Here is a 14,577-nt window from a genome sequence, read left to right on the forward strand (position 1 = left end):
GACATGTGTCAATCCACAGTCTTCATGATAAACTGAAGGCATTGGAAAAACTGAAGCATGTTATTGTAAAAATTCATGTTAAGTTTATGTTTCCCAATTAATTAAACAAAGGAGTACACCCTAAAATGGAGGAAGGAGGAGTGAACAAACTACTCCATTTCTTCCATGTACATGGGAAAGTTTTGCTACTCTCATTAAAACAGAAACTCTTATTTTCAGCCTCTTCATTTGGTAACAATAAAATATTTTTATAACCAAACAGTGCTTTAGAGATCATGGCAGCAAACCCAGGATTTCAGTCTTCTTGATACAGGTGTTACTGCTGTAATGTCAACAGTAGAGTTCAGACACGTCTAAGAAGAAAAGCAAATCCAGCACCCAGTCTGAAAATGCCTATAAATAACACATGGGTGAGTCACACCTCCAAGGGTCTCAAGATCCTTATTTGTATTACAAAATGATCTATTTCAGTCTATATTTTAAATCTGAAGCTTGCAATATTCTATTTGTCTTTAACTGTAGAAAGGTTAATAATTCTGCCATGAAATAAGTGAGTGAAAAAAATTTCCTGAAAATTAATTTACATATTGATTTTTTGCAAATGCATTTTACTAAGAACCACGATAGTGATGAGTTAAAAAAAATCATTGTCCTTATATACCATACCAAATAATTGCTCTTCTAAAAATGTAATTTCAACACACGCAAGAATCTAATGCATTTTTCTCTTCTTGTTCTATGAAAGAGGCACCTGGAAACCGCTACACCAGAGACACAACGGGTGACTTTCACAGACAATTCAACTTTGGGGCATACTCTGGATTTGCAATTGTGCAGCTTCTCTCCCCACAGGTTATTATGATGAGGTCAAAACATTTACATTTATATTTGTTATCTGGAAGAGATAATTAGATATTTTCACTGCAAAATAATTTACATTAATGGGCTGTAACCTTCAATATGTAGTTTTAAACTGCGCATTTAAATAATAGAATATCTGTCTCCCTTAATTTTACCGTAATTGTCTCCATGCAGTAGCTTTATTTTTCTTTTCAAAAACACAATCAGCTTTAAAAACATCCTAAATGTCTTTAGTTTATGAGTTTGAAATTTTGGGACAGGTAAAACAACAAGCTTGTTCAGAATTTTACCAAATTTGTAGTAAGCAAAATGAAAGTGGCTGTGAAGTAAAAACAACAACAGAACTGCAGCTCTGGCTGAAGATCTAAGGACTGTATGTGGGACAAACTTGTTCTCCTGGGGCATGTGGCGTAAGGGAGAAATGTAGGGATTTATTGCTTTAGTCATTTCTGTGTATAATCCAAAATACTTATCAGATGTTAATTAGAAACAAATTTGCCTTACTTAATTATATAACCTAAATTTATTCTCAGCCTATGTCAATAACTACCAGTTATTGGTTAACAACCAGTTTTTATAAATTGTGCACTGAATATTTTGTCCGTTCACTCCCCACTCCCCCAACTGTTCCATCAGCCGTGATCTATGGGCTGAGATAGGTTCACGAGACAGAGAGAGTAATAGCCCTCAAGGAATTCAGTTTAGAATACTTCATATCTACCATCTATAGATGGGCTTTGTCCTAGCAGATTCTTAGCACCAAGATTTACAATTACAAAATTGATTGCCTGTAATGAGGGCTTCTGAAATATAAGTGGGATGCTCCCACTGAAGAAACGTAGGCTTAGCCTGAACAATTCTTTAATTAAAAATCAGAAGTGAGTGTCCCTATGCTCAACTGATATTGGTGAAGTTGGGTATGATTTAAACTATTTATTTTATGCCCTCTTTTTACAATAATTTAGAAAGTATTGAAAGATTCCAATTTCTCATGAGTTGAGATAGACAATAAAATATACAAATAGGCAAAGTTCTTTAGTAACCTGCATCAAAATATTTCAGGCTTTTGAGTCAGAAGACACAACTTCTAGGTAAGCTAATACGGAAAAAATGACCTTTCTAAGTTACTTAACTTTTTAGAGGTTCAGTTTCCTTGTTAATAAACGTGTGCTGTTATTGGTGACATTAAACAAATATTATATGTCACTATTATGTGTGTGTGTGTATAAGCACCATGGAAATACATATATATATATATAAACACTAAGACTGCAATAATAATAATAATAATAGTAATAATAGATGATCCCCACATAAGGTCTTTAGGGAATGTTCAAGATAAAATGCTAATCATTCAATCTTCAACTGCTCCCAGGGCTATATTCTTTGTAGCTTCTTTCCTAATTATGCTTTTTCCTAAGTAATATAAACATTCCCCAGCAAACCTGCTTACACTACTAATTAGTCACATCTGGAATAAAGTATTTGCAAAGATAAGAGTCAACAAATAGCTCTCTAAATTATGAAGGCCTTTTGAAATTAGTAGACTCTGAAAAATGCGGTTTGGTTCTACAGAGTATTACATTCATTCTATTAATGCTTAATGTGTACCATTTAAAGCAAGAGGCCACTTTTTCATACGCTAAAAAGCCTCTAAGTAAAGAATGCACATCTCTAACAGTACTACTGTGGTCTGAATGTTTGCATCCCTCCGAAGTTTATATGTTGAAACTTAATCTCCAAGGTGATGGTAATGGAAAATGGGGCCTTTGGGAGGTGATTAGGCAGAGCTCTCATGAATAGGATTAATGCCCTTATAAAAGAGACTTCAGAGAGCTAGCTTAGCCCCTTGTACCATGTAAGGATGCATGAGAAAGTGCCGTCTATGAAACAGGCAGTAGGCCCTCCCCAGACACCAAATCTGTTGGCGCCTTGATTTTGGACTTTCCAGCCTCCAGAACTATAGGAAATAAATTTCTGTTGTTTATAAGCCAGCCAGCTAACGATAATGTTATAGCATCCCAAACAGACCAAGAAAGGTACTTTTAGTTTCATTTGTTGTTAGCACTCAAAAATATGGGCAAAAATCCAACTCACTGACCAGTACCTGGATCTCTGTATTGCAAGGGTTCTTTTACAGTATGAATGAAGTTGCCTTGAAGGTGATTTTGTTCCCAGCCTTTCTGTGGCATTTACATTCTAGATTGAGCTATCATAATTAATTGAATATTATTCATCAGATGATTGTGACTTTGGGCTATTTTTCCTGCAGGTGGCACCTGAGCAGCTCTTACTAGATCATTGTGATTGGGTAAGGGCACCATTGAAATTTCTACTCTGCTGAAATTCTGTTCTGGCAACTTTGTTTTTACACACATGTTTCTTGTCTATATAGAACCTGTGACTACACTTTTGTAATTCAAATTCTCTTCAATTAGTCTGATACCATAGAACTACCTTCAGCCTAGAAACTAATATCTGGCATTCCCAATGTAGGAAGCAAATTGAATTGAATTGCACTAGTCATAAAAGTCACCTTCAAAATACTGTGGTCATCACTTGTACGGGTTCCTAGATTGTAAGGATTTTAATATATTTAATGTGAGAAATGTGTGCTTTCTAATCCAGCCTTTGCCTAGCCTTCAAATCACATTTACTGCACGCCAGCATCCCAGGTGCTGTTTGAGGCACTAGGGATATACAGGGGCCCTGTTCTTCGGCATTGTGTTTTTGTACGGTGAAATAGACAACAGAAAGTTTAAAAAATAAAAATAAACATGACAATATTAGATAATGAAAAAAATGTAATGAAAAATTGAAGAGACTGTATATGTGTGAGAGAGATTAGTCAGTTTGGAGTTTGGGGTTAATGTGATTGAGAAATCAGGCCTTGAGATCATAATCCAGCCAGAGGATTTCAGGAAGAGGGAAGCGTCAGAGGAACATCTTGGGAGGGAAGCTGAGCTGGCTGGGTTCTAGGGACAGGGAGATGCCAGAGGGACCTTCACATGAGAAAGGGGAGCTTCCGAGGAAATGAGGTTAGAAAAGTAAGGTCTGCAGACAAGGATAAGAAGTTTGGATTTCATAGAACACAGATCTGCAATGAGCTTGTTCTTTTTTTTTTTTTCCTCCATATATTCTTCTGTACATTTGTTTCAATTTATTTAGTAGAATTATTTTTTGTGTTTCGATATGAAAAACTTAAATCCAATAGTATCTATGTGAAGAGTTGTGAAATAACTAACTTTGGGTAATTAATATATAATTAAATTAAATGAATTATTCGTATCTTCAAGTGTTACTGGACATTGGTAAGCGGAATGGTCATAAAATTTAAAAATATCAATTTGTACTATTATAATACTGAGAATATAATTGTTAAAGGATGTGGAGAAACAGTGAGATTTACAGAATAAGGGCTTTAGAAACTGAATTCACGAAAGAATTCATGAAAAGATGTTCAATATCACTAGGAATCAGGGAAACGAAAATCAAACCACAGTGAGGTAACATGTTGCGCTCTTATTTGCAAAAATTAAATATCTGACTGCAACAACTATTGTTGAGGTTTGCAGTGGAAACTGTCATTCACTGCTTGTAAGAATATAAATTTGAACAAGTACTTTGAAGTTCAATATGGCATATTTAGTAAAGTTTTAAAAATACACATCCTCTGATTGAGTCATTCTGCCTGTAGGTATAGGGGCATAAACCTAGGGAGACATAAGCAAGGATGTTCGTTGCCCCTAAGATAACTCAGAAACAATCTAAATAATCACTTCCAGGAGGATGCATGAAAGAGATGTATTTATGCCATGGACCATGATAGAGAAGTGAAAATAAATGAACTAGCACTACATGTATCAACATAGATACTCTCACAAATATCATATTAAATTAATAAACATAGTTTTGAAAAAATACATATGGTATTGTATTAGTGTGTTCTCACACTGCTATGAAGAAATACCTGAAACTGGGTAATTTATAAAGAAAAGAGCTTTCATTGGCTCATGGTTCTGCAGGTTGTACAGGAAGCATAGCAGCTTCTGCTTCTGGGAGGCTTCAGGAATGTTCCAATCATAGCAGAAGGTGAAGGGGGAGAGAGGCACTTCCCATGGTGGGAGCAGGAGCAAGAGAGAGCAGGGACGTGCCACATGCTTCTAAACAATCTAAACAATCGGATCTCGTGAGAATTCACTCATGATCACAAGAACAGCGCCAAGAGGATGGTGTTAAACCAGGAGAAACTGCCCCCATGATTCAATCACCTCCCACCAGGCCCCACCTCCAACATTGGGGATTACAATTTAATATGAGATTTGGGTGAGGACACAGATACAAACCATATTGGGTATGATACAAATTCTGTAAAGCTTTAAAAATACAAAACGTAATATATATTGCTCAGAGGTATACATAAGTGGCATAATGCAGGGAAGTGATAACAATTTCTGTTTGTCACAGGAAAGAATAATCACATTACAATTTCTGTTTGAGCATTAACTTTTGCCAATTTGTCAACAACTCTGTCAAATTAATCATGTTTGCATACTCACGTTCAGCAGAGAGTAGGCCCAGATCTGTTCATTTATCATTATCAATAGCTAATTGAATAATGCTTTTTATTAATTTTAAAATTTCTTTCACTTGAAGTAAAAGATATAGCAAAAGTCTTCAAAAATAATGATATGTTTGGCAGAGATTATTTTTGAGACAGGGTCTCTCTTTGTCACCCAGGCTGGAGTGCAGTGGTGCACATGGCTCACTGCAGCCTCAACCTCCTGGGTCCAAAGGCTCCTCCTGCCTCAGCCCCCTGTGCAGTTGGGACTACAAGCGTGCACCACCATGCCTGGCTAATTTTTGTATTTTTTGTGGAGATGGGGTTTCACCATGTTGTCCAGGCTGGTCTCGAACTCCCAGGCTCAAGCAATCCTCCTGCCTTGGCCTCACAAAGTATTGGGATTACAGGTGTGAGCCGCTGGCCTGCTTCACATTTTAAATGCCATGAAAACTGAAAGTGATCATGGAATAAGAGAATTGGAGCAACTCAATTAAATTGTTTCATTTTTTTTCCCACCACGCTTTCAATTTTTATTGTAAATCTGCTGGTTTTACTACAAGGTTTGAAAATGTTAACAGAGTCCAAAGTAAGCTTGTATTATCCCAAAACTTTGCAAACTCACTCTCCAACTGACACATGTAGCTGAGTTCTCTGAAATAACCGTCATGTCGGATACAACTTATATGAAGGATAAATAGTAAAAATATGCTTCTTTGGAGTTCACAGATAGATTATTAAAGCTCCATACTAACAGAACTCGAACCAACAAATGATTGTTTTAAGAGGGTATGTTAGCACTGAAGTAGTTTAGAATTACACGGTCATGGTGATAATAAAAAGCAGGCTGGCTTTTGGTGAGTTTGCTATTATTTGGAAAATTGATACAGACAACATCCCCTCTCTTTGCACTCAGGAAAGCCCCTGTCTGTAGTACACCATAGATTGATCTGTGAACTTGCCGTGTTCTTTTCCATTTTTGCTTAAGTCTTTCTCTTTCCTGATCTCCACATCCCGACTGTCCATCCTCTCGAAGTCTACTTTTAATCCCTTTCTTCTGCTAAACCTTCCTGAACCCAAAAATGACAGCAAGCTTTCCAGCACTGGACCTCTGAAGACACTATCCTCTACCATACATAGTACGGTTGATGCCTTCCTAGAATTGCCTTCCATTTTTAGTACACTTTTAATCTTAAGTAGTCATATTAGTAAGTTGCAGAGACTATCACTGTATTTTCATAGGTCTTTTGAAAACCTTCTTGACTGATGCAAAGGATAGGAGTGAAGAGAGAAAGGACTTTAATTACATAGCCATTTTATTTGTGCAGAATGAATAAGGCACATTTTCGTAAGCCAAAAATCACTCAGGAAAAGACTCAGAATGCAGACTCCCTGCCCCCACCTGAAGAGACTCGGACCCCCATTATCCCGCTGCAGCAGGAATTTCACATTTTAATCAGTGATATCACCCCCAACCCAGTAGCTGACATTGATGCAGGTGATCCTTGGACCCAAATGGGAAAAACGCTTTCTCAGGGGAACTGATATTTTGTACTGGACGTAAAACACTAAGGACCTTAGGGTATTCCCATCTTGATCAAACTGACCCTGGAATGATAAAGTGAAGCTATTCTCCAATTCCATTTATGTTAGTAAACAAACATTAGAATAAAATAATGATTGAGAAAATGTTTGTAAACCATTTGGTGCAATGCAAATATGGCTACTAGTTTTACATTGAGGATGGTGGTTGACAAAATATTATTGTATATGTTTTGGATTAAAAAATAGGGGGGTGGGGTAGGATCATTGGTTCTGTAGTGTGACTCTTGATGAGATGATTTCAATAAATGTGTTTATACCAATTCATTAATGGTGTGAAATTGATGTGGGCCAAATCCCTGTCTCAGAGGCAGTGCTGAATGCTTTCTCAATGCCCTCAAACAAGTTTTCAAAACCTGCAAAAATGTCTGCAGAAAGTGGAAAGGGGAAATTAAATTTAGTTTTGTTTGTAAATAAGAAATATTCTGAATCCAAACACATATGCTCTATGCTAAACTCTTACCAGATTAGCATAATCAGAAAGTTGAATTTGTTAATTCTAGATCAAGGAAGGAGTTCTAATCCATGTGTTTCTTTGCACAATTTGAGGACCTATTACAGACTCGGACAGAACATGCTCATTTGCCATTTTAATCATGGCATTCTTTTTGTTGTTGTTGTTGAGACGGAGTCTTTCTCTGTCACCCAGGCTGGAGTGCAATGGTGCCATCTGGGCTCACTGAAAGCTCCGCCTCCCGGGTTCACGCCATTCTCCTGCCTCAGCTTCCAAGTAGCTGGGACTACAGGTACCCGCCACCACGCCCGGCTAATTTTTTGTATTTTTTTAGTAGAGATGGGGTTTCACCATGTTAGCCAGTATGGTCTCGATCTCCTGACCTTGTGATCCACCTGCCTCGGCCTCCCAAAGTGCTGGGATTACAGGCGTGAGCCACCGCACCCGGCCCATGGCATTTTTATGGAGCACAACTCATCCAAAGTTGTCTTCGCTTCCCTGAAAGCAGTGAAGGTCTCGATGGCCCACTTTGAAGGAGATGGAGGAGACATAGGGGCTGTTTCATGTGCAATATTAGACAGCAATTTGTGATACAAATTGCATTCTTGTGTGGAGAGGAAATAAAGAACACGATCTCCTCGAAAGAAACGGGACTAAAACCAATGCCGTGCTTGGGTTAGGGCAGCGGGAGGATGTGACTGTCTCCAGTGGGAGAGACTTTCCTCCAGTAGCCATTGCCAGCTGCCTCGCTGATGGCCATTCAGCAGTGACCCTGAGCACGGGCATCTGCCCTGATTCCCAGCCGTGCCAGTGGAGCTTCCTTCAAGGTCTTCCCTCCTACGAGTGAACCAGCTTAATCTGGGCTTAGCATGGGAACCGGAAGGTGGGAGGTGGGTGAAAGTAATTGGCAGGTGAAAGGAAAAGCAACCTCAGGGTAAGGCCACGGCTGGGAGCCTGAGTTTCCGTCCTGCGGTGACTTTAATGAGTCTCCTCTGGTTGACTTGCAGCCCTGATTAAATACCATTCCTGATGAATGAGCCGGCACAGTCCACACTGGGACGTCGTGTAGTGCAGGTGGAAGTCAGAAGGGCATGTTTAAGGACATTACGCAGGTCACACAATGACGAAGCCCAGGGAAGAGCACAAATGTCAGGAAGCCGTTTGCCTTCCCACTAGGAAACTGCACTCCACTCGTCTTCCAGGAAGGTGACGTTCCTCCCACTGTCCTGTTTTCCTCCCCAGGCTTAGCAGCTCACCGCATACTGCGCACTTCAGGGTTCTGAGGTATCAGGACCTGATATCCTCTGCCTCACACTTGATCTACTTAGGCTTCTTAGGAAATGACCTGTTTTATACATGCATATTTTCTAAGTAGACATCAAAGCTTCCTTTTTAGCATGGTAAAATTTATTAAATTATAATACTTCTTTTTTGCTCTTTACTTGCTTTGCTTTTTTAAAATATTAAAATATTATACTTCTTTTTAGCCTGCGACACATGACTTAAGTAATTCCTTCCTGACTCGGGCTCCTTCCTACCTTTGGCTGTGAGTTATTTTGTGGTGCCAGCAAATAGCAATGCAATGTTTGCCCTGACTTGAAATTGTCCTTCTCCCTGGGCCTTTGAACACTTCTGCTTGATTTTTATGCTTCCTTGGCTCTTTCCATCACTTTCTCTCCTTGCTCAAAGTGATGCTGCACGGCTTCCATTCTTCTCTCTCTTCTAATTTGATTTTTAAATAGGCCACATGACCAGACTGTTTTTCAGAGTGTATGTAAAGTAAGGATGAATGAGGATCCAGGTGACAGCTGATGAACTAATTCATAATGAAACACATGACTTTTCAAGTCATCCATAATGAGAGACCAGACAACTATTTTACTTCCCAGTTGGATTCATTTTTAATGCAAATAGTTGAGGCTGCTGGTTAAGTGACCTTCAACCAAGTAAGATGGGGCTGGGTGATGTCGCCTTCTAATTTTTTGATTGTTGATATAATCCCTTCAGAACAGGAACTGAATAACGTGTATATAGTTTGTATTAATATTAGTAGTGCCTAGGCCTTATTTGACATACATATTTAAAGGAAATATTAAAATATTTTCAATTTCAACATGAAATATTTCTCTGGGAGATACTCACCCACGAAATGATCTATGTATACTTCTGTCCACAGCGGCATTGTTTCGAGTGGCAAAAGGCTAGAAGCAACTTCTATATCCTAGAGAGGGGCAGTCTGAAGCAACCGTGAGCCACCTTTCCAATGGACTAGTGAACAGTTGCAAAAATAGAAGCAAAAAGAAGGATGTTCTGTTTGACTTCTGCAGGGCAATTTCTGATCTGGTGACAAGACTGCTGTAAATAGCTGGCCCACAGTGCATCCATGCAATGCAGGCTGATCTCTAGTTCTTCTGGTTGGTGGGCAGCTCTCCCATGGGGACTGCACCCGTTTTCTTTTCTGATCCCATTGTCCTGTAAGGCCTCGTTGTCTGCATCGAGCTGATGGAATGGAACAGAGGCATGGTAGAGGCAGAGTTGTTTCTGAAAGTCTTTGACGTGAAAGCGCGCATGCCTTCTACTCCCATTCTACATGAAAGAACTGCTCATATGTACATATTCAGATTCAAGGAAGGCTGGGAAATGCAGTTCTGGCTGAACAGCTGCTTTTGAACTGTGACTGTTTCCTAGGAAAGGAGAGAATACGTTTGCTGAACAGCTAGCTGCCTCTGCTACCATCTCATTTACTTATCATTACATGAAAAAGCAAGATGCATAATATTGTTACTGTACCTGCTATTTGTCTAAAGAGGCGTGGCGTATATATCTGTATCTATATATGCAGTTCCCATGCTGACCTATGGGAGAGGACTTTTGGGAATTAGTAAATGGGAGATGAAACAGAAGAGAAACTTCACTACACTGTATACTCTCGTATGTGTTTGAGATGCTACCAATGTAAATTAAATTACCTACTCGGAGAACAAAATAAATTTAAGATGTTAAAAAAAAAGAGAGAATGCCACCAATCTGGACAGAAGGTAAAGAACATGACTCCCAGACACACTGTAGACCCATCTGGCTCAGGGCCATCCCATCCCACAAGCAGCGTGGGAGTGGATGAAGCCATCTGGGAGCCCCCGTCAGGAGCTGCAGTCTTGAAGACTGTGAGCAAAGCGTAGGCGAAAATGTACCAGAACTGATGTCATTAAAGGAAAGCTGCTTTTCTTTGCTCAGAGAAAAGAGGCAGAAGTTTATAGAAAGAAGATCTCACTTCGTGTGATCTGTGAAATATACATAAGCAAAGCAGGTATATTTTCATAGATTTTATGTAAATGTATGTTTCTTATTGACCCCAGTGGAAAGGTCTCTTCACCACAGAAAATGAAACATCAATGTCACTTTCCCTGGTAAATGTCTCCCACAGCGTCCGCCTCTGGGTTTAGGAAAAGTAGGGTATCAATAGACAGCTAAAGAAGGAGTTGCTGGCCGGCTACTGCCTACAAGAAGAAGTGTGTCAAGGATATTTCATCCCCATTTTCAAGAATTTTTGCCTATTGGACTCCCAGGAGCACAGGAGCCCACTACAAGGAAGGTTATACAAAGAAGTCTCCCTGTGATAAGAGCAACAGCTGCAAAGATGGCGGCTCACTACCTGCCTAGTGTGGTCGGTTCATGCAACCCCAGATGCTAACCGAGAGTGCCTTTCCTATGAGAAGGATGTGAAGACGGTCCCAGGAGGGACGCCCTCCACATTTCTGGGAGTCAGGCTTTCAGAGGGGACTGGAAGAACGTTTTTCACAGTTTGGCAAAAGATTGTCTTAAGCACAGTTGATTGATTGTCTCTGCCCCCATCAATGTTGTGATTATCCAAGAGATATAATAAAGGGCTCTCTTTATCACAGTTACTTATAATGTGCCCTTTTCCTAACTGCCCAGCATTCTCTACTAGATGTGCCAGAATTCCTCCAGTGGGCCCACCGGGAACGTGCATGTGATGTCAGTTCTGTGGAAAGTGCCTGACTTTGCGTTTCTGGTGTGCCAGCATCCGCTAAGATCTTGTAGGAATAATCACAATTTGCATCCTCAAGAGGTACCATAACTCAAGGGGGAGACAAATATTGAAATTAATAGGATCAGTTGTGATACGTGCAATGATAAAAGCAGAGACTTCTCCCAGATTCTCTGTTTCAGGCATCCATAAAATTACAAATGTAATACAGCACAAACTGGCCATTATTTACCTTGTCAAGAAAGTTATTAAATAAAATCTGTCACAGTCACCACCATTTCATAAAATAAAGGTTATTGTAACACAAAAGACTAAAAGCTTATGGTATCAAAGAAGAAAGATAGTTCCTTACTTTTCTAAGTTCTGATGGAGGAAATTTTTACCTTAAAAATTTCTGACACTTTATAATATGCAACTTTAAAAATACAAGTTTGTGATTTTGTTTTGAATTTGGGAACCTGTATTCAACAGTGTAATAACAAATGGAGCTGGAATGTTCAACTTTTTCCAGTAACATATTTATCACAGTCATTTCAGAAAATTGTTTCACATAGATTTAATGGTGAAAATTGAAGCAATATTCCTAACGACATTCAGGGTGTTCAGCACCCATATTCCAGGTAAACTGACATGAATTAAGGCTCTCATTCCTGTAGCTACTTTTTCCTTAAAGATCTGGTGTTCCTCCATCAAAAATGTGTATGAGAGTGACTTCAGGTGTCTCTTGTTAGGCAGTCCCTACGCCTGGGGCTGTGTCACTCAAGGGCTGTAATCACCAACAGGGAGAATTGAGGAATTTTTTCTAAAAGAGATGCCACATATTAATAAAAATGTCTTGGATCTACACAGGCCTACTCCCTGGATGTTGGGAATATCTAGTATAATCTTGAATTTACTCTCAGGAGTAAAGGCTGATTTCAAGGAATATTTTTTAAGTCTGTGCATCTTCTCAGCGCCTACAGACCAGACTGGCTACCGGTTGTTGATGTCAACATTCCTGCAACACTGAGTCAGGTACCTGACTGTGATGGATGTGTCCTCAGTCTGAATTCTCTTGGGAAACTTGAGGACAATTCCATTTTTCATGCATTATTTTCTTGTCATTCTCTAAAGTCAAAACACTGGGACAATCATCCCTTCCCAGACCCTCATTCCCACAGTGCCCATCCCTTCCCACCCTTGACCAAGCTCTCATTATCTTCCTTTCTCCATCACCTTTCAACTTGGAAGATATGTTCCTTTATATTTGGTTTAAGATGCCTAATTCTTCCCAGGAAACTCTCCCTTCCTCTGGTTTTTCTCCTTTATTCTTGCAATGAGGAAATTTATATTAGCATGTTTCTCTAATGATGAACCAATCTTTCATTGTGGAATAAACCAAATATGGCCAGGGTATGTTAGATTATACATCCCAAAATTTGGTTAACTATTTTCTTTAAGACTAATGCTTCCAGGCACAATAGCTCACGCCTGTAAACCCAGTTTGTTGGAGGCTGAAGCAGGGGGATCATTTGCGGACAGTAGTTGGAGACCAGCCTGGGCAATGTAGCAAAACCCTTATCCCTGAAAATTTTTTTTTAATTTAGCCAGGCATGGTGGCACATACCTATAGTCCCAGCCATTTGAGAGGCTGAGATGGGGAGAATCACTTGAGCCCAGGAGTTTAAGGCAGCAGTTAGTATGATCATTCCCCTGCACTCCAACCTCAGTAACAGAGCAAGATTCAGTCCCTTAAAAAATTCAAGTATATACGCTTACAAGTGAAAATAACCTATAATTCCCTTTATTGCCATTCCCGTTTTTTTTTCATTTGTTCTGTTTGTTACTTAAAAATCAGGGTTACAATGGCTTTTAAAAATGAGTTGGGAAGATGAATATGTATATCCTACTTTCTAAAAGAGCTTTGCATAAGTTTGGAAATAATTGTTCCTTGAATGTTTGTTAGAATTTCCTCATAAAACCTTTGCGAGTCTTGTTTGTTTTTTGTTTGTGGGAAGATTTTTAAGAACTTATTTAATTTCTTTAAAGATCATATTTTCTTTATCCTCTTAAATCAATTCTGGTTATTTGATTTTTTCCTGGAAATCTTATCCTTAGATTTTCAAATATACCAACCTAAAGTGTTCGCAGGTTTGCTTATAACTGTTTTAATCTTAGCTACATCTAGAGATATGCTCCTCTTTTAAATTCCCAATATGGCTTATTTCTTGCATTCTGTTTTATTCTTTTATTATCATTATTATTTTTAGACAAATTCTCCCTCTGTCACCCTGCCTGGAGTGCCGTGGTGCAAACGTAGCACACTTCAGCCTCAGACTCCTAGGCTAAAGCAATTCTTTTGCCTCAGCTTCCAGAGTAGCTGGGACTACAGTCATGCAACACCATGCCCAGCTAAGTTTTTTAGTTTTTGTAGAGATGGGGTCTTGCTATGTTGCCCAGGCTGGTCTCAAACTCCTGGGCTCAAGCAGTCCTCCAGCCTCTGCTTGCTAAAGTGCTGGGATTACAGGTGTGAACCACTGTTCCTGGCTCTGTTTTATTTTTGATTAATATTTTCAAGGATTTGTCAATTCTAGTAGTCTTTTTGGAAACCAGGTTTTGGATTCTGCTGATTCTGCTGATGCTTCTTTTCCATTACATGAAGTTCTGTTCTCATATTCATGATCACCTTTTTCTATCTTCTATGGATTAATTTTTTTAAAAAACTGCAGGATAAGGTGGATACTTAGGTCATTTGTTACAGTCTGTCTTCTCTCTTAGTAAAACATTTAAAGATAGCAGTGTTTAAGTATCTTCTTAGCCAAATCCCACAAGTCTTAATTAGCATTGCTATTAGAATTCAGTTCTAGTTATTTTTAATTTTTAATTATGCCTTTTAGTCTCCTTTAATTAGAAAGTATTCTTGGTCTTTCTTTGTCTTTTATGACCTTCACACTTTTGAAGAGTAAAACTCAGGGATTTTGCAGCCTTTCCTCAATCTGGGATTTGTTGTGACCTTTTCTTTAGGTGCTCTGCACTTTAACCATGATGGATTTAGGTGCTGATGTCATTCAGTTTTTTTTCTCCTTAGAATTCACTGGACTTCCTAAATTG

This window comes from Pan paniscus, chromosome 5 (genome assembly GCF_029289425.2).
Source record: "Pan paniscus chromosome 5, NHGRI_mPanPan1-v2.0_pri, whole genome shotgun sequence".
Classification (NCBI taxonomy): Eukaryota; Metazoa; Chordata; class Mammalia; order Primates; family Hominidae; genus Pan; species Pan paniscus.